The sequence below is a fragment of the Rhipicephalus sanguineus genome, chromosome 5 (genome assembly GCF_013339695.2).
Source record: "Rhipicephalus sanguineus isolate Rsan-2018 chromosome 5, BIME_Rsan_1.4, whole genome shotgun sequence".
Classification (NCBI taxonomy): Eukaryota; Metazoa; Arthropoda; class Arachnida; order Ixodida; family Ixodidae; genus Rhipicephalus; species Rhipicephalus sanguineus.
This window is the reverse complement of record NC_051180.1, coordinates 124,159,263-124,181,007: the sequence shown is the minus strand read 5'-3', so window position 1 is coordinate 124,181,007 and position 21,745 is coordinate 124,159,263. Positions and strand designations below refer to the sequence as shown.

At 48.1% G+C, this 21,745-nt stretch overlaps 1 protein-coding gene across 10 annotated transcripts in view; it reads right to left on the bottom strand.

Moving 5' to 3' along the window:
* The window catches only part of LOC119394215 (poly(rC)-binding protein 3), a 434,114-nt gene extending 421,780 nt beyond the window's left edge, over nucleotides 1-12,334 (bottom strand). For 7 of the 10 annotated variants that reach the window (XM_049415707.1, XM_049415699.1, XM_049415705.1 and 4 more), the window contains exon 1: nucleotides 12,181-12,334. The gene's annotated coding sequence lies outside the window, so the exon portion shown is untranslated. The remainder of the gene's footprint in view (nucleotides 1-12,180) is intronic. The other 3 variants (XM_049415704.1, XM_049415706.1, XM_049415702.1) reach the window with 2 other exon arrangements.
* Nucleotides 12,335-21,745: the final 9,411 nt, after the last annotated feature.

Here is a 21,745-nt window from a genome sequence, read left to right as displayed (position 1 = left end):
TCAAGAGCGGGAAATGACGTCGATACGCTGCGTCAATGTGGTGTTGTGAGAGGCATGGCGGCCATGACGCGCTCCCTCCTCCCGGCACTGAATCCAACGCTCCCAGTTGACAAAAGCATGCATAGCTCCGAGATTCGTGGCTTTTACTCGACGGAAACCGGCGCTAGGACGCGAGTTCAAACCACTGGAAGTTGGAACCATGAACCATTGGAAGCTAGCACTGTGTCCTCGTCATCCAATTCACGCAGTGTTCTTTCACGTGGTTAAACAGTCGCTGTGCGCCACTTGTTTATTGGAGAAAATTAAGTCTTCCTCGGTCTCTGTCACCCGTATCGTGTAACGGCATACGGTCCGAATTGTGAAGAAAAATATGGGCCAATCGCTAAAGCAGTGCAGTGCATAAGAGAAGAACTACAATGACACGTGCCTCCAACTGCTGTATTTACTTGCATCCTACCAGGACTCCTTAGCACTGACGATGTTACGGCGAATGTGGGCTAAATGACGGCTAATGTTGGATAGTGCTGGTTGTTGTTGGCTATTCGCTGTTACCACACAAACATTGGCTTCATTCCATTTCTATCGAGCCGTTTATTTATCATTTATTTATTTGCTTATTTGTGTGTGTGTGTGTGTGTGTGTGTGTGTGTGTGTGTGTGTGTGTGCGCGCGCGTGCGTGCGTGCGTGCGTGTGTGCGTGTGCGTGTGTGTGTGTGTGTGTGTGTGTGTGTGTGTGTGTGTGTGTGTGTGTGTGTGTGTGTGTGTGTGTGTGTGTGTGTGTTTCACGGTCCAGCTCCATAACGAGACCGGATTTCATATCGTCCATCGATAGCACAACGAGTCCCGTCTGCTCACTTCTCTTCGAATCGCCCACGCACGTGGTATTTCCCAACCGACAGGCACAGCAGTCGCACATGGACATATCGCGCGCTCCCGTTCGTGGCTGCTGTTCAGCTGCCCGCCTGCACACACACACCGACGCTTGCGCGTGGAGATAATAATAGAAATAAAACCGCCAGGCATGGAGCCAAGCAGAAGCGGCGGTCGAGGGAGACGCACGGCCTGTTGAAAATGCGCGCAGTCGTCGTCGTGCGCTGCGCGCAGCTGCCGACGCAGCTGGGGCCGATCAACCCCAACGAGCGCGGCGAGCGACCGCGCGACCGCGCGCCAGCGCAAGGTGGAAAACAGGCCCCGACGCCGCCCTTCTGCCCACGCATAGAGAAGGGCACGAATTGATGCTGCTGCGAGAACCGGGAAATAAAACGCTACCTACGAGGCTCGCGGGGAGGCATCGTCGAACGGACGAAAAAGTACGCACCCAGTAGAGGCTGCAGACCATGTCATCTACAAAAACAAAGGTTTCACTTTCCGATGCCACCCTCTACATTCGTCTTGGCAAAAGGACGGAGGTTTCATAGGCAAAGTTAGCGAATAAAATGTCCTGCACCACTAAAATGGTGCGAGAGAGACCGGTGTTTAATTGAGACTAGGATGTAGAGCGGGTTAATGTTACAAAGCTGCTGCAATGCTCGCTAACAAACCTGTATGAACAACAGCATTACTGAGAGCGCCACCCAGGGGTGTTATCCTGAACACTGTCTAATTCTGCCATATTGTCAAATTTCGTAATGGCGGCATTTTAAGCCAATCAGGAAGGCCGTAGCAGCCCTCTAGGCCAACCAGAGTTGGCCAATGGCGGAATTCGATAACGTAACGGAATTCGACAATGCCCAGAATACCACCCCTGTAATGTGAACGTCAGTATATTTGCGCAAGTCCTCTCTCTCTCTCTCTCTCTTAATTGGGCAATATCGAAACACAGTGTGATCCGTGAATCGGCAGTAGAACACAAACTGTTCAAAGGATTCATACATCTACATCTACACAACCAGTGAATCACCGAGGCCGGTAAATATCAACATATCAATCATTTTCCAGAGCGAAAGTTCCTGATCACAACTGTGCTTCCTCAGTTCCCAATCCGCGCTTTCGCGCACCGCACCTGTCCACTTCTCGCTTGAACAAACCTCGCCGGCCCGGGCCCACAAATCACCGTCAACCCCCCACGCTCTGGCAAACAGTCAATTTTCGCCGATGCCTCATGCACGTGGGCGTGTACCTATAATGACGCGCAATATGAGCTCTAGACCACGTAACATGCACGTGGCGTGTCGAAACGCATTACGTAAGACATCCGAGAAAAGTGTACACCCCTGGATAACGAGAATAAACACTTCCGCAATCTGGGCGTTGGTTCATGCTGTACGGTGCGACGTGGAAAACATCGTCGTCAAAGAGAAGAAGGTCGCGCTCTGATGCTTCCTGCCTTGCTGCGCGTATCCAAGACTAGACACACACAGCCGCGCCTCTCAAAATGCCCTACTCAGGTGGGGCTCCGAAGTGGCAGAGTATACATACTGAACACACGCACATTCCACGCTTATCATCACAGACACCACATATCGATAAGTACCAAAGCATCATCGCGATGTCAAAGGAACGCGATAGAGCGCACAATTCCGAAACAGCGGAAGTGCGACATGTATGTACAATATGGACAGATCACGGTATGGAACGCGCGAGGTATACAGCCAGCAGCAAAGTAAACTTCACGGGAGAGCACATTTGCGAAAATCACTGAATTCTCACTTAGCCCGTGAGTAAAGCCCTTAATTACTGGTAACAACCTGAAGTAGTTTGCACGACCAGACAAGTTATTTATTAAATGCGTAACGTCGTGACAGAGCCGAAACTCATATTTCTGTGATCCGTAAAATTTAGTTGCAGACTCTTAGATTTTCATCAGTTACGAAACTATACGAACAAGGGACTTTTCAGAAACTAGTGCCAGATATATCATCGTGAAGAGCACGATTACAATGACAATATGTCTGTGCGCGCGCGAGGGGGTTCGAATAATGACCTACGTGGTAAATAAAAAAAAGAAAAAAAGTCGAGAATATATAATATATTACGCTACCGCGGCAGGTGCGCAAGGTTTGCTACCACAACCTGCTTGGGAGGAGTGAGGCATCAGCTCTTGCGTTGAGCGGCGCGCGCAGCGTACTCTCTGGGCTGACTCGGGGGCTCAGCAGTATGGACATATAAGCGTTTAGGATCCTACCTACAAGTTCCGCAAGTCACGTGACCTTGATGCTTATTCGCTGTTTACCAGTTCGAATAACATTCTGTTCAAACTAACTCTGGCAACATTTTCCCGCGGTTCGCAGAACTTGCCCACTTCTTCCCTTTTTCCAAAACGTCTTCGAGAACTTTATGAAGTACTGCGCCGACTCTACTACGCAAGCACTACATTAGAACCGGTCCGCAGGGAACTTTTTAATTCATTAATGCTATTTGGCATTGCAGTCGAGCGTGCGCTGCGCTGCAAATATATTAGGCCTAGTCCGACGATCCTACACATGGTGCGGTCACGAGAGCTGTATTTAAGTACAACGCCTTATTATTTCTTTTTTTACATCTTATCCTTTCGCTGCTGTTCATAATATTTCGCGTAGTCTCTGTTAATGCTCTTATCTAAGTTGTTTTCAACGCGCACTTGCTCGTCATTCATTTGTTTATTTCATGTTTCCTTTTCAAATGCTTGCTCTTATTTTAATACTAATTTGTAGGGTTTTACGTTCCGAAACCACGATATGATTGTGACGGACGCCGTAGTGGAGAACTCCGGAAATTTCGACCACCTCCATGGGGTTATTTAACGTGCACCTAAATCTAAGCGCACGGTCATCTAGCATTTTGCCTCCATCGACTGCTCTTATTTTAACATTAACAAGTAATCCATGTCCACCCTTGAGTATTTGTCTGTCTTCCTCGAGGCCTCCATACGTGCACCCCACACGAGTCGATCGTCGAACCAAACAAATTTGAAATGTACCACTTCTACGCTTCTTATAAGGCGTCGCGGGCGCATTCAGCGTCGACGTCACATACTTCAATGCATTTTCTTCTAAGTTTGTCGTTTTGGTGCGAGAAAAAGTTGTTGGTGCTTGCTCGGACAAGTCCGCGGTTCTTTTGAATGCCACCGTATACTTCTCTCTTGCCTAGAAACTAAAGAACCAAGCAGAAGCCGCGAAAATCTATGACGTCACGGCGGGTATAGACGCGGGACCTTCAGTGAAGAATCACCACATGTCTGATTCTCGCGGCTTTTCTTCCTTACTTAGATTACTCTGAGCGTAAGATTGACCGCCTTGCCATTGCAAACGATTAAAAATCTAACAAAGCTGAACGCTACTAAAAGTTCGTAACGTCAAACGTAAGAAGCCGCTCGTCGATTGCTCTAATAAACTAGTGAATTCGCAATGCCCATAGACTGTCGCGCCGCCAAGCGGAATTCAGGAGCGTCCTCTCGAGGAGGGTTAGTAGACGACAAAATGGCAGCTCTACGCAGTCGCTCGCTTGTGCGGCTGTGCTAACCTCAGTGTTAACGCGTTGGCAAGGAAGGAACACTACGACTTGGCATGTTCCCTGCATCAGTGAACAAACCGGGCCCTCCGTGACACGAGACATCTAATTCGTTCTTGCGAGGCGCGAAGTTTTCGTGAAAATACGTGGCGACTCGCGCTTTCAATGCTAGCCCACAACGTACGCATACTATCAGCTTCGCGAGGCTTTCTGTAGCCACGTAGGTTAGTTAAATGTTATCGTCTGACATATTCAGTTGAAGCTCACCCTGTTTTACTTGTATATAGCATTGGTCAGTGTTTCTTGTAGTGCGTGAATCCCATAACACTGTACGCGGGAGGTCGCGCCGGCTCGCGATGTGCTCTTGTAAAACTGAGCGATCTCAAGTTGCCGATACATTAAAATATGCCTCTATCCTTTGTCAGCAAAGCGCTGTTACTAATCGTGCGAGCGACGTTTCAATCATTCGAGGACGCGCTGCTCCACGCCTTTCCTGGAGCGAACACTTTCCACGCCGTCCTTCGCCAGTGTGTTGGTGTTGGCTTCATAGCCAGCGCTGCGCCGCTTGTTTTTGTACGTTTGTTGATAGGTGGCAGCACACTGCAAGCGATTTGCTCGTTGACCGATCTGATAGCGAAATGTTCTCCGCGCCCAGACGTCTCTGTAATTGTAAACGTGGTGTCGCGGAGTGGTCGAAGTTGTTCGGCGGAGGAAATTCTTCAGATTGCTTTCAGCAGTGATGTTGAAAGAAACCATCTTGACGACGAGGATTTTTCACTGGACGTAGAAGACTGTGAAGGCACCGAGAGCGACAGCGACGGTGAACGATCAGCTGCTAACTCACGAGGAGCGAGTTGCACTTCACGTCCCCTCGTGCGTTAATGTTCTTTCACGCTCGTAAGTCACTTTGATTGTATTTAATGTATAATATCCTTGAGCGAGATCAAAATAAAAGCATAGTTCCTCTTGTGCATTGCATGTATCAATTATTGTGGATATTATGGAGCGCCGCATGCCGCCAACACGCTCGAGCTCTACCAGAGAAGCGAAATAGAGCGCTGGAACGTGCAGTCACAGCCACAATCCACGCCTCTCGGCTAACTTCTTCGACGTTGCGAAAAGAATACGTGTGCACTATTTTCGCTATTCGTGTTTCGATCGTGCTGATCGAGCCTGCAACATGCGAGTGAAGTGAATTGCACACGGCTAGAGTCTCAGCATGGCTGTGACACAAGCGCTACTGAATGGGAAGTTAAATGCTTGTGTTCCGTTGAAGACGTAACTCCGCGTTCCCGACTGCACAAGTAATGACGACGGCGTATCATGTTTGCGAACCATCACTACGTTAAACGTGCGGTCCCGTGCAGCAGCGATGGTGCTACTCGCTGCCGGCCTACTACTGCGACAAATTCGTAAGGCAGGCTCGGTACAACGTATCTATAAACGTTGGCTCGGTACGTACTACCTCGGAGTGCCGTTCTGCTCATACGTCAATTTTAGTTCATGCAGTTTTATGTAGCACGCACAGGATTTCGCAAAGCATCGTTATGCACGGTAACGGGGCTGAAATATAACCTTTCACGCCACGCAAATAATTAGGTGGCGAGTACTTAGCACTTTCCATGGTTTGGGAAAGTACTTTAGTCTCATATCCAATTCAGCACAGCTCATGACTTCATCCGGTGAAAGTGACACGGGCCGTACGTCCGCACGTACTATCTGTTCCTATGCTAACAAACGGATTGACCCTCCTCCTGGCGCCATCTTGAAAAGCACGGCGCGCCACCTATAGTTCGTGGGCATTGCGAATACTATCCGCGTCTCATGTGGTCAAACGTATGCAGAGCAAACTGGCCGGCATCGTAATTCCCGTGCGCCTTCAAAAGAACTACAGAAAGTTCGGGAGGGCCGGAATGGCTATCTCCATGTTGCACAGTTCCGTTTTCGATTGCACCCTCCTTTGAATGACACCGCATTTATCGCAAGGCACGCAAGTTGAGTTGAGTTTATTTACCACATACAGTTTTACAGTAAGTGGTTGGGACAGGGAAAAAAAGCTGCATGAAAACAGCTTGACAATGCAACTGACCATAGTGATTATGAAGTCCGCTGCAATAGAAAATAGAAAAGCTGTTAATAAGCCTTTCCCGGCCGCGGCAGCTGCATTTTCGATGGAGGCGAAAATGTTTGAGGCCCGTGTACTTAGATTTAGGTGCACGAACCCCCGGTGGTCGAAATTTCCGAAGCCCTCCACTATATGGCGTCCCTCATAATCATATCAGGGTTTCGGGACGTTAAACCTCAGATATTATTATTGTTAATAAGCCTTCCGTAGCATCGTGGTATAGGGAGCTAACTTTTTGGTGACACTAAGGGAGAGGCGTGCCCAGAATGCAACAGCGTCTTTTGTCTAGCTATTGGGTGTGTCGCTCCAATAAGGGTATGTCGTTGCGAAATCGCGCGTGTGCTCACTATATACATGTTTTGCGTTCTAAATAAAAATGAGTTGAAAGTCGTCGTTCGTCTTCATTCGCTCTACCTCCTTCCTTTTTTTCATTATTTTGTCTAGTTTCGTGCTGCTCAAAGGGACGCTAAAGTGAAGTACCAAGTTAGTATAGACTGACAAATTATTGTTCGAGAACTCTGTGTCGTCGTAAATTTCGGCGTCATTTCGGGTTCACTTTTATAAGGAAGAATGAATTCCAAAATGTCAATATTTGAATCTCGCGCCGAAACCCCAGCACCTGAATGTCAGTGTTATTGTCCTTTTCCGTGCAAATGTAGTTGTTTTAGTGCTCGTCACGTTCACTGATAGCGCGTTCGTCGTCAAACACGCAGGCGGCGCAAGGTGCTGCCCTTGGAAAAGTGCGAAACTGTCTATGTTTTGGAGGCCAGCCAGTCGCGGTCGTCGTGTTCCTTTGCCTTGTACTTTGAGCAGTATGGCTTCAAAGTTATTCATTTATCCTTCCCTTCGTATTTGAGTGATTTTTATTGCAATTACTACATTTGCAATAATAAGGAAATTTATTAAACTTCCGCCTCTTTTGGGCTTCTTCGCAAAGACGCGCCGCTTTTTCTGGTGAAGGGGGAGGGGGTCTCCTGTGGGATGATTATTTGCTTGCCGACTACGGTGATTATTTCTTTGCTGGTAACTACGGTGTGACGTCACGGATTTCTGTCCCTTTTATCTCTCTCTCTCGTATGTTGGCCACATTTTCTCAATAACGTTCCCCGAACTTTGCCATATATCGTCTTTTTATGCCCTTTATAGACACTGCAACTCATCCTTAGCGATAAGGAATTACATAGGTTCTAGCAGACGCAGTCAAAGTCTGTGACGTCACGGTATTTGGTGCGGGTACTTCAAGGCGGCGTCGCCACCTATATTTTATTTGGAAGTCTTTTCCAACTAACTAAGCATATTCACGCTGCAAGAATTGCGCTCCCGGTATCATCAATGGGCAGTTAATACGAAGTTATCAAGGCGAAAGCATTAGATGCCTCGCCAAACACGAGAAGTGACCGTCGGCACGAGTGATGCAAGAAACCATCATCGTGTGATGACGTCACATTATGACGTCATGACGACGCCACATGTCGCCGAAATTCGGGACGTCACATCACGTGACATCGCATGACACCATCGCTTGGTCAGGGTGGCCCGATCACGGAGGCACTGCAAGACCACGTGAGGTGCAAAAAGCATCAAATTCCTCCAATCCCGGAGGCAGTGCAAAACCACGTTGAGTGCAGAAAGCTTTCGGGCGGGAGGAACACAATCGAGTTAGAAGAAAAAAAGATGGCTCCGGCCTTCCAGTCGTCTTAGGCAAATGCGTAAGGGACCGTGCGACTTCTTTTTTTTATCTCTTTAGCCCCCGCCACGGTGGTCTAGTGGTTATGGCGCTCGACTGCTGACCCGAAGGTCGCGGGATCGAATCCCGACCGCGGCGGCTGCATTTTCGATGGAAGCGAAAACGTTTGAGGACCGTGTACTTAGATTTAAGTGCACGTTAAAGAACCTCAGGTGGTCAAAATTTCCGGAGCCCTCCACTACGGCGTCTCTCATAATCAAATCGTGGTTTTGGGACGTTCAACCCCAGATATTATTATTATTCCATTGCAGTGGAGCTGGCTTGCAGATGCTCAGCGACGAAAACTTCAAAGTCAAATTACAATATTTTATACGTGTTCTCCGACCCCGGTGTGTGGACAGCGTTGACACTGCACACCAAGGAACCGAAAAATGTCCCTTTTGCGATGTCTCAAAAATCGTGTTAGTACTCCTTTAAGCGAGATCGGTGAGTAAGGGGCTTTAACCACACAAAGTACGATGCACCACCTTCACTTTTCGTAACTTCGTTTATCCCTACCGCCTTTTCGTATCGGTGTCCCGTGCCACAGTTATCTCGAAACCGCGTGTCGAGAGCCTCAGCAATGCAAGCAGTTTTCGCACAAGCGTTTCCCACCTAGGCAGTCACCCGTACGGTCGTAAGCATCACCCCAAGATGACGGCCCCGTCGCGCGGCAAATATTATCGCGTTTATGATCAGCAGCCACCGGTGACTGCGCTAAAGGTTGTCGCATGCATTTGGCTCTCGGCCGGCCCTATCTAGCAGGGACGCCACGTCAGCAGTGACTAGGAAGTACTACGTCCAGCTGTTTCTCTCGTCTTTTACAACAAGCTTGCGAAAACATGTGGCAAACTTCTCGGCAAAAACGAAGAAAACTGGCTGATGTTCAACTCTTGGAAACCTAGCTATCAGGAGCGAAAGGCATGTTTGGCTTGGTTTTGCAGACTACGCGCACGGTGTTTCATAAAGTTAGGCTTCATTGCAAATCTGATGGTGCGTTTGTTTGCGTTCAGCGCGAACAGCACTTTCCGACCGAGAAACAAGATTTCGTCGTCACGAGATACAGAGACGACAAAGAAATAGCACGCGAGACAGCTAGAACTCCTAGAGCCAGGGAAGGGGGCCTTAGCCGACGGAATCCCAGAATAAGACTTTGGGAAGGATTACACGGCGTGTTGTTCACCGTGCTCCGAGGTGTGTGTGCACCTATACCTTTGTCGTCTTCGCGCCTTTCGCCTCAGCCCAGAACAAGGATCCAACGACGCTTTCCCTAATTCTCCTTCCCTTCTTCATAAAACGTTTTAATCATCACTACAGTGATTGTTCGAGTTTTGCGTCCAAAAACCACGACAGTCATCACTCAATACTCATCATCACCTTCCACAACTTCCGTTGTACTTGTGCAATAAAGACTACACCAACAAGCCCCTCAACGCGATCGGTCCTACTCGTTAGGTTTTAACGGAGCTTTCAAAGTTCACGTAAACTCAAAAGTCTGGACAAAGAGAACGGTGATTTTTTTTTTATTCTCGCATTTTCGAACGAAGTCATCTATGGTCCGACTCCAAAAATACGCAAGCTAAGGCTTGCCAGCAACGTTTTTCTTCCAACCAAAATACTCTCGTTCACAGACTGGCCTTCTCGCTCTAAGTGCGTTCTCCCTTTCTCTTGTCAGTACAACTCCACGAGTAGCACGGTGGTTCTCCAGTGTTACTGTGCAAATTCCACGCCAATGGTTTGCCAAATATGCTACAGTACATGAGGAGCCAAAATATTTTCTAACGAAACTAATGTTCCCTACTGTACACTTGTCCCTGCGTTTCGTTTCCCTCTTATATCTCTATGCTACGGTGTCCAACCCTGCCCCTCGCCCCTGTAATGGGCTGGTTGTGTTTAGAAGCGACGCACACAGGTGCAGTGCTACCATATGGAATTAGTACTCCTTCTTAAAAATATATATTCCACACCCAAGCTGAAAGTTGCAAGACACGTGTAGAACGAAAGGAATGCAAAAAAGGATGTTCGATAAAACGTGTGCAACGAAGTGAAATATAAGAAAATTTTAATTATACTAATGATTAAACAATAACTGTTGCCCTGACAAAGGTGCAAGTTCTTGGTTACACTGGAGAGGACCAGCTTCACTGCCACCAAACTTCATACTCGCGCTTCATAGTACGACACATAGGGCTTACGTCCATAAAGTGTTACATTATCAGGACTTATAGCCAGAATCAGCAGAATAATGTGACAGTTGACGTTACGTAGACTGACAAATGCAGTCGTGAACAAGTAATTCGAGCTTCACGACGGTCCAACCCACCATGTGTCGCCGTATGTGCTGTGTTGAATAATGACAGTGCAACACGCAACGCATACCTCAGAAGAAATAAAAAATAAAGTGTTACACAAGCACACCCAGAATTTATTGGAAACCATTACGTCGCTTACACGAAACATGTTCTTTTTATCATGCTGCATTCGCTACATTGAGAATCAGAACACTGCAACCCACGGAAAACAATCAAAACAAGATCAATGTGGCATCAAGCGTTACGTAAGTTAGGCGTTATGCAATTCGTTAATCAATTACGGTTCTCGTAAAACTTGGTGTACTCGCGAGCACCACGTGACATACTGTCCCCGTGCCACGCATAACTTTTTAGTTGACAATTCGCGGTAACGAACTATTACGCTTCCCTTTTAAAGAGCCAAGCACAACATTAATACACAAGGCATCGCGGGCATCAATCACACTAACACAATATAATGATGCACTTCATGCACATGCAGCTTACTATTAAAACGCAGGCACACTACGGCTCAACAACGAAACAGTGGGATACCAGAATTAAGAAAAAATAAAGTGAAATACACAGCATCAAAAATGACAAAAGGAACAACAGAATATAACAATAACGTGACTTAATGTCCGTGCTCGCTCGGCACAGAGCATCCGCACCGCCAGCCAAAACAACGCCCTTTCCGTGCAACGCACGCCGCGCATATTGCAGCACGCGGCTTCCCGGACGGGTTACAAGAAAAACAGAAAAGGCGCGTCGTGCACAGGCCGGTGCAAGTGCTCGATGCCGAGCCAGGGCGGGCTTCGTGCCCCGTGCGCTATCCAGTCTCTAGGTGTGTGTGTGCACCCCGGAGACAAGACCAGGTGAGAGAAGGACCTCCCGCAAAACAAAAGCCGCGCCGGCGCCGCGGCCATTTGTGTAGCCAGCCCTCCTCCTCCTCCTCCTCCACAGTCTCTCCTCCCTTCTCCTCCTCCCTCGCCCGGAGAGCCGACAGCGCGCATGCGCGGCGGCGGAGCAGATTCGTCGGCGCGCCTTCAGGGAAGTCGTCGGCGGGGAGGCCTAATCCGACGTTGCGGCCAGGCTTATCCACCACGTCACGATGGGCCGCGGATCTTTTCGGGCACAAAACATTGCTCGACAGATATACGAAACTGCTTAGCGCGCAGCGCTGGTGGGGAGGGGGATTGGTCAAGAGATGGGAGCGAAAAATAATGTATAAAAAGCCACACGAGAACCGGCGCTTCAGCTCGCTCGTCGGCTTTTCGGGGAGGGTGGTGGTACGGGTGGGGAGGGGAGGAGAGACACGGGAGATAGTGCTCGCAGAGAAAAATCAAGGTGAGGCGACAAACACAATTATGCGCAGAGAGAGAAGAAGAAGCGGGCCAAACGACAGCGGGTGTGTACACACGCACAGGCACGATCGGCGAAGCAGAAGAGGGTTTTTTTTTAGAGAAACAGTCACCGGAAAGGAAAATACGCAGCCAAGTAGCCGGCGCACTGAAGAGAGATCGGCATACGTGAGTGAGACAGAAATCAAGAAAGCGTCAACCGAAAGGGAAACAACGAACCAAGACGTGGTCATGGAAACTCGGGACATACCTTGGTTACGGTCAAGAAGGGCTATGTGGGAATGGCAGGACCAGGGAAACTAACAGGGAGAGCAGGGGTATCAAACAAGAAAGGACAGGAGGTGATGGTGAGCGTCGGCCTGCACGCTAAGCGTCGGAGTGCATCAGTCGGCATCCGCCACTCGGCCGCCGGACTGGAGAGAGAAAATAGTGCGCACCGCACGCCACTGCCAAAAGCGTCAGTTGGCTATAACAACAAAGCTAAAGCAATAAAGAATGTCCGTAAATGATTTCCAAGATCAATGCATACTTGATGTGGTTGATTTAACTGAAGTTATTACCTCTACGCCGCAAGACAAATATGTATCCTTGCGCCGCGTCCGGGAGCGTGCGGAAGAACAAGTCGCACCCTCGCGGCCGCTTTCGGAAGCTTTTCTATCGAGAAATTACGCTGCGGCGCGCGCGCGCCGCTTGTTTCGTTTTGAAAGGAGGGAGTCCGTCCGTGCGGTTTTTCGCCGCTCGCTTGTTCGCGTGGGCGGCAGCGGTGGTGCGCGCGCTCCGCGACAAATTTGATGTCGTGCAGCTGTTCAACCGGGAGCGCGGAATGTACTGAAAAGGCGAAAACCAGTGCCTAAAGCGTGCATTCGATCTTGACGGGCTCCCGGAAAGCTGGGAACAGAGCCTCAAAAGGCATATTTGTTCTAGCGTTCTTCAACGAAGCTGCTCGAACGTTTGCAATCATCGTGTTGACTTTAATTTCGAACTTTTCCATCCTTCTGTGAATGTGTGCGACAGTCAACGAAGTCGGACAGAGAGGCAACTACCGCGCACTCCCTGTGCATGATGCATCGTGGTTTAGCAGTGCCCTATTGCGTCATAACAACCTTGCTGCGCGAACGATGGACCGATCAGCGACAGCAAAAGTTCATATAACGCGAGCTGGATCCCATTGCCGGGCCGATCGCCGCCAGCGGCGACAGGTTGGATACAACGTCCTTTCCGGGCTCGACAGACAGGGGCGTAGCCAGGGGGGGGGGGGTTCAACCCCCCCCCCCCCGAAATTTTTCAGTTTTGCTTGCGTATATATACACGCGCACATACAAACGCACGCACGAACATACATAAAGTATGGTTGAACCCCCCCCCCCCCCCCCGAAAAAAATTTCTGGCTACGCCCCTGTCGACAGATATCGCTTTAATATATAGGAAGACCTAAACCGACCTCTCAACAAATGCGATGACGACTGTCAAGCGTCTAGCATGAACGAGACCTGTGATACAAGCCAAGATTATAACTGCATGCTGTGTACAGCTCGCGCCGTGGAGCGCACGGCGAAAACTCGGCCGTGCCGGTATCGCAGCCAACTCCGCCGCCTGGATTTCCCTGTTTCTTTCAATATGCGATATTATTGTGAACGCATCGTAAAGCGGGCAACAGCGGTAGCAAAGCTGGACTTCTTTATGAGCGTAGGCTATTAACCGTACACTGCCGTTTCGAAGCGGTAGGCCTAGCGACGATACCGGCGCCAAACCACCGGCTGAGGCCGCCGCCGCCAGCCGGAGCGAGCTACTGCTTATCCGCCGCATTGTTCAGCATATATTCTCATATCGCAAACGATTGAAGTTAGGTGCGATTGAGCCTTAGATGCGTAATCATACGTGAAAATTGAACGCTGGCGTCAACACGAGTATTGCAAAAAGCCACCATAACCTGTTGACGTCATCAGACGTCGCAGGTCGCCAAAATATGTGGCGTCATCATGACTTCACATCACACGACGTCACATGATGACGTCATGACATGATATCGTCGCCTAGTCAAAGGTGGGCCGATCACGGAGGCAGTGCAAAATAAGGTGAGGTGCAGTAAGCTCTCGGAGGGGGGCGGGGGACGATCAATACATCGAGCGAGAAGAAAAAGAAGATGATGGCTTTCGCCTTCGAGTCGCCTTGGGCATACACGTAAGGGACCCTGTGAGCTTTTTTTTTTTTTTTTGTCTTGAATTTTATTTTCTCGTACCAAACTACACAGTATATTGCGATGATTAGACCTGCAGTTGGAGGCTGGTCTGGGGTATAAAGTTAACGACCATACAGGCAGATTAAACAAGTAAAAATACGTGCAAGTTTTTCGTTCATGGGTCTGAGTTGGAGCGATTTCACAATTTTGGACGTCGCAGAGAATCACCCCGGCAGCTCGGCATATATGTAGGGAGGAATGTGGGTGAACTTCTACCAACTGCGGTTATTTAACACGCATTTGAAGCTCACTCACTATGAGCCCGTCTGCAAGAACATCTACACCCCACCATATTTCCGCTTTTCTCATGGTCGTTACTCAGTCGGATCACCTGAAATAATTGATTGTTCGGCTAGTTGGTCGTTTATAACTAGTTATCGGTATCTAGTTCATAAACTAGTTTATGCGGTATCTGGTCGCTACACGACGCCATGTTTGCTTCCTCGTTCTTCCATCTTTTTTTTTCACTCTCTCTATTTCCTTCTCTCTCTTTCGTTGATGTTCTCTCTGTCTCTCTTTCTTTTTCGTTCTGCATTTCTTTCTCTCTATTTCTCTCTTTCTAATTCTTTCCGTGCTACGCTTTACTCTCTCCCCTCCTCCTCAAGCTCACTTCCCTTTCCCACACCCTTGCTACATGCTATGCTCTGCTAGCGTGCCTGGACAGCCGAGTGGTTAGAGCACTCGCCTTCGGATCAAGGGTACGCGGGTTCGAATCCCGCCTCGTGAAGAACTTTCTTTCGGCAAGAAGTTTTCTCTTTCTTTATATTTTTCTTTCCGTCTCTCTGTTTGTTTCCCTCTTTCACTCTCACTCTCTCCCCACTCTGTCTCAGGGTTATTACAGGCCACGCCGTAGCGGTGAGTAGTGGATATGGCCCAAATGCTGTGGCACATACACGTTCATGATGATGGTTGTCTTCGGGCACGGTCACACACTTTATGCTGTGCTAGAACAGCTTAGTTGCTAATGAAAGGAACAGGTCTACATATACGGTAATTTACCTCAACCAGTTGCGAATCGCCTGCCTTGGCTCGCAACTTCTCGTGACGTCACGCACTTTACGTGAGAGTGACATATTGCGAGTGCCACTTGGCTGGTGAACATATTGCGAGTGCCCTTTAACCAACCACGTGTCTAGCTCGCGCCGAGAAAGCTCGCAGCGGGTGGAAATCAATTCTCGTTTGCGTAGCTTCGATTTTGCATTAGGTTTCCATTAGACGCTGCGGATCAAACATTCAGGCGGCCCGAGTGGTTCCGGCCAGCTTTGTAAACAAGCCCGCTGCGAAGACATTATTCATGTAGTCAGCCCGTTCGCGGCCCGGCCGAACGGAAAACACTGTCACGAGCTCAGCTGCGCATCTCCAAGGAGCATGGGCGTAAGCAAGGGCCTTCTCCTTCCTTCCGGCTTATTCTAATCGTTCACGCTGATTGATATTGCGCGTAATTGTTATTTGTGGGGCTTACATTGAGGCTGTGAGAAGTAGCGATGTTAAAGTAGGTGGGAAGACTTGACTCCACGCGGAGAGCTTGGCAGCAGCGTGCTTCTGGCCACATTCCAGGTGCATATACACAACGCATAATGCACGCGTTTGCACGCAACATCCACAGGTACAGTACTCGAACACGAACTAAAATGCGGAAATTTATGGCTGTGTAAAACTCGCATTTTCATTTCCAGCGTTGACAATTCGTGTCATATATCGGCGTAGCTTTGACTCAAACACTCACATCAGAGCCAGCGTCAACTTTAGCGGCCAGATCTGCATGCAGCGACATGACGTGGTTATGATGAGCAATCGCTAATAGCCGTCGTTATACTAAAATAAAGTGATACCGCGTTTCAGTCCGCGAGTACTGCACATAAGCGAGAAAATGGTTAAATAACAAGAAGCGGGGAACAGTAACCAACGGTAGTTCCGGTTAGCGACGATACGAAAGGTAATAACGTTATCGCGTGACTGCGGAAAGCCTGGGAAGGTTGAGAATCGGGCTTGACTTGGGAGGCAGAAGATTTCGGTCCCGACGTGGTGTTTGAATTGAGTGCATTGAGAAATGTGCCTGCTATCCCGCGTCCCGCAAGAGAAACGAAAATCTTCAAAAATGTCCCTCATTTCACGCTTTGCTATTATTGTTCGGCAGAGCATTGAGTTCAGCTGCACTTGGCCAGCCAGCTTGACGATGTGTTAGCTGCAAGCTTCCAAAACAGTTAGCTATCCGCGCATTACGGCGGCGATAGGCGGCGATGACGACCACTTGATTTCGTCGGCGGTGACGAAAAACAAGGGTCATACAGTACTTCAGAGGCTCTTAGTGAGTGATACGTGACAACTAAGTCACATCTGTTTTGCAATGACACTTGTTTTTATTCTCGAATATTTATATTGATATTAATAACTGTTTCGTGTCGGAGTATGCTACAATGATGCATAAAATTGTTTTGTTTACACAGCAGATATCCACTTGAACTGCAATTTACATCGCTCACTCTATCTCCCTCTGATGACACAACATTGCAAGCTCGCCGAAAAACCCACTGGGCTAAACACTCGCGCTTGCAGTGTGCGAATACGTATTGAACAGCGCCTCCTCTATTTTTGTAGAGGAAACGCTGAATTAAACCATGAATGCGTTGCACCTGCGGTGCACCCCTTATGCACGCACTTAAGACGACTGGAAAGACAGTCATCTTCTTTTTCTTTTCTATCGATGTACTGTTCCTGCGCCGCCACCCTCCGAAAGCTTTTTGCACCTACACTCTAAGCCGAAATTGGGGAAAGCTGGACTAACCGCAGTCGTTAAACCAACGGATAAACGGTTCGTCCAACAGGGAGTAAATGCGAGACAGTGCGTGTCGTGCGCAAACGCTCGGCAAGAAAGTGACCAACGGGTGTGTAACTGCGCACCTGTCACCTGCTGCCGCACTGCACTGCTCGGCCTTGTCGGCGAGCACGAAAACGAGTTATATCGGTTGTACGCCAGAGTGAAAGCGAAGAACTGAACGAATAGAAACTGTTATGAGAGTCAAGTTCGACTCGCGTGAGCGCATGCAGCGAGCGAGCGCGCTCACTCACGTTTCTCCCTATCGAGCTGCCGGACCCATAGAGTTTCCTACAGTTTCCTACCTAGAGGGAACTCTGGCGCTGCGGTCGTTCAACCACCTTGGGAATGATGGACAGCACTATAGTGTACTAGAATATGGTACACGGATTTGCCTAATTTTCGTGCTTACGGCTTCGAACGCACTTGTGGCTTTGTTTATTGCTGTGTTTTGGCGTTCGCTTCGGAGAAAAGAATATACCGTTGTGAACTTCGTGACCCGATTTGAATTGGTGAGCCTAAAGAGGTTAAAGTGGTGAAGTGGAACTGCTGACTTTTGCTGAACATCGTTTTGCGACAAAGCAGATGCAGTCGACGCGGAGCCAAAAGAACGAAGTTTAGACAAATCCGTGTACTACCCATCATTCCAATGCTGGCTGAAGCGTCATGCGTTGCAGCTACCATAGACAGAAAGGCCAGAGTTCCCTCTAGTAAATATTGTAGGAAACAATGTGGCCGGACCCAAGCAAGTGCAAGCCTTCGAGCCCGGACCCCGCGGATAACTACTACGCATGCGCGGCTTGGCCAGGTGGCGCGGTATCTGGTCTCTAGACGACGCGATGCTGCTTCCTCTTTCTTTCTATTTGTTTTCTTTTCTCTCTCTATTTATTTCTCTCTATTTATTTCTCTCTACTTCTTTCTCTCTCTTTCGTTGATGTTGTCTGTGTCTCTTTCTCTCTGCATTTATTTCTCCCTATTCCTCTCTTTCTCATTATTTCTGCGCTACGCTTTACTCTCTCCCCTCATCCTTTCTCTCCTAATCGCCATGACATCTCTCCTCCTCACGCTCCCTTCCCTTTCCCACCATCTGCTACACTGCACTATGCAAGGCTATGCTACGCTAGCGTGCCTGTATAGCCGAGTTGTTTAGGCGCTCGCCTTCGCATAGAGGGTATGCGGGTTCGAATCCCGCTTTGTGAAGAATTTTTTCCTGCTAGAATCTTTCTCTTTCTTTGTTATTGTTATTATTATCACGCACTGTAACGTTGTTCCATGTATGTTTACTTCTGATTTCACTCTAACTCCCCTTACTCAATGCCTTAGGGCCTCTAAGGTATTTTTCAATAAATAAATAAATAAATAATTAAATAAATAAATAAATAAATAAATAAATAAATAAATAAATAAATATCTTTCTTTCTGGCTCTCTCTTTCATTCTTTCTTTCTCTCCCTCCCTATCTCTCTTTCTCTCTCTCTCGGCATTCGTTCTCAGGTAGCCGCACAGTGGCACATAAGCTGATGATAGTTTTCTGCGATCGACTCACAAGGAACGATTTGCTAAACAGCTTAGCTGCTAAGACGGAACAACCCAGAGGAGCAGCTTCGGAATTGTGTGCATCTGAAGTCTGTGCTCATCGCACACCGTAAATAAAAGAAAGTGGTCCGTTCATCTAGGAGATAACTGCAGCGTACTTCCACCCACCTTTGAAAGATCAGACCCAGACTCGCAGGTATAGTAATCATATGTGCGCGTGTGCTTTGGTCACATGAGAAGGCTGCCAGAAAACAGAAACCTCGAACATATGAAAAAAAAAAATCTTTTGGACAACTGACGAGTGACAAGAAGCACGTCTTTAAAAAAAGAAAAGAAAAAGAAAAAAAAAAGAAACGTGTCACTGCAATAAAGTTTCTTGCGTTGATGACGTTTGCAGAGTGTATTGTTCGCGCTGTGGGATGTAAAACGCCAGTTCATGTTGGCGATATGTATTTACACTCGACCTCTTTCGCGTCTTACATTTTGCTACCCTCGAGTTAGCCTGAACCTTGAAAAACGCATCAACTTGCGTAATGGCCTCCATACATTTATTCCGTAAAACTAAAGCGAAGCCTCGCACTGAGACACCCGCTTTGATGGCTCAGCGCTTGTCTATGGTCTCGCCTTGATGAGCACGTGGTCAAGGGTTCGATCTCGGTCACGCTGGAGTGCATTCCTTTGGGGGGCAGAATTCAAGAACGCTATAGCTTACAACGCGGGATTTGTGTGCACGCCAGATAACTTTCAAGCGTAAAATTTCTTCCCGCAATTATCCACAAACATGTCTCTCGCAGCACCTGCGTCTCTTTTGGGACGGCAAATATCTGCAATGGATCGGCACGAAAATTAGCTTCTGCACTCGCAATTCACTTAAACACAGAAAACAAGCAAAAAGGCGTGAAGTGTGCGCTGAGCTATACTACAGAACTTCCTAAGGTTTAAATTTTAGAACACAATGCAGTGCGTTGGCTAACCATCGCGTCGTGCTCTCTCTCTCTCTCTTTCTTTCTCTCTTTTTGTGTGTGTGTGTGCGTGTTGGTGTCCACGTTGTTTCGCAAGCATTAGAATTACAAAAATAAAAATGTGAAATAACGTGACGTCGAAGAATTAGATACTCTAAGCGCGGACTGCGATATTTTTTTTTTCCATTTCTATCATCTACTTACTGTTTTGTTCGTTTTACCCTGCGAAATATATTTTTTTTTCAATCTCCGGCGCCATATATGCGGCCGAACTTTTGTATCTACAGCTATTTAGCTATTTTATAAAGAAAAGAAGCGGCGAGAAATGAGATTCTTTTTGCTTTCATTATCAGTAAGCCGAAGAGACAAATCATGAGAAAACGGGTAAAAGGAAAATGAAGCCGAGCACCTACTCTTCTAAATCATGCATTATTTCATTTCAGACTCTGCTACACAAGAGTGTGTTACCGGACGATCAAAATAGAAGTCGTTCGCGCAGCGGGCTCGGACAACGATGCTGCTTCCACTTCGATCGAATGACTCGTATAGGGCAGCAATTCCGACACAGCTGTCTTGTGACTGACATTTCTCGAGCACCTGCTATCATCCACTGGCCGCGTCGGCACACTCGCGCAGAGCTAGAAAAACCGGGTAAAGCGGCGACTCAGCTAGCTTTATTAGACCAGACTAAGCCAGCTGCAACATTAGTTCAGGGGTTTGGCCATCCGCACAATACAGCTACAATGACTACACACAAAGAAAAGAACTCAGAAAAAAAAAGCAAGAGTCATTTGACTCTTTTTGCGAGTCCTTAATTGTCACTTATATGACTTGCTTTAAAGAGACACGTGAGCTCTCTTTGGAAATTATCATACTCTCGTCGGGGAGTCGTATGGCCCGAAACAGAGTTAACGTATCTCTGGCTGCGAACGCTACGAGTGGCGCTGACAAACACTCCGAAGTTTAAATGTACAGATATACCCGATGACGTGCACGGGAGGACGACCGCCGCCGTAGCTCAATTGGTAGTGCATCGGACGCGTTATTCGAAGGTTTAAGGTTCGCTCCCTGCCGGAAGCAAGTTCTCTTTTCGTCCACTTTACTTTCTTCCCATTTATATCATAATAACCATAGGCGTGCGCAGGGCTCTCAATCAAGGGGGGGGGGGACGCGAAAGTTCATCGCAGCACCCCCCCACCCACCCCTACTAAGTCAATGTATGGGGAAGATTGTGCACCCCCCCTCCTTTTAGGTGACTTACACACACACACACACACACACACACACACACACACACACACACACACACACACACACACACACACACACACACGCGCACACACACACACACACACACACACACACACACACACACACACACATGTGTTCCCTATGCCCTTTCTTGTCGCGTGAAGCGTAGACAAAGAATTACAGTACAGGAAGGTGGTTCTCTAAAACCGACAGCGTGTGGTACGCCTGGGAGCCATCACACAATTGTACGTTGCGCAGGAGCCAAAGATGCATTCCTGCCAATGTGTTCATATTTTCGTTACTTTGTTCTGCCTAGCAGAATACCGCTGCTGCCCTCATTTACAAGGAGCGTGTATAGTGTTTCGCAAAGATATAACAATCTCCTTTACGCCTAGAATCTCTCGAGCAATGCATGCCTGCGAGTTTAAACTAGGCGCACAACTTGAACTAAAATAAATGGAAGGCACCGGACAGGCGCTACACCTTTGTTTTGTTTCGAGCTTCTTTCACGTGGACTGGCCAACTTGGCGGCTGTCGCAATGCAGTTGTTTATGATCACCCCGCTCGCCTGTTGTCGTCTAGGCATATTACGGGGCATGGGAGCTAAAACTGCACCGCCGGGCCCGTTGGAGAAACTTGAGAAACAAGTCTAGACGGCGCTTGCTGTGTTGACGTATATAACTCGCTCCTATACGAGCGTTCGTGGAAGCTTCGTTGGGGCAAAGTTTAGTTGGCTAATTGGAAAGTAATGCGCCGTGTTGCTTTAACGAATGCCGAACACTAAATAGAGAACGTCACTCTTTATCTTATTGTCAGTAACATAGCCAGAAATTTTTTTTCGGGGAAAGGGGTTTCAACCATACTTTACGTATGGTCAAGCGTGTGTTTGCATGTGTGCGTGTATATATATGTGTACATGTAAAACGAAAAATTTTAAGCGGGAGGGGGGGGTGAACCCCCCCCCCCCTACCTGGCTACGCCACTGCTTATTGTCGTCACTGAGGTGTTACATT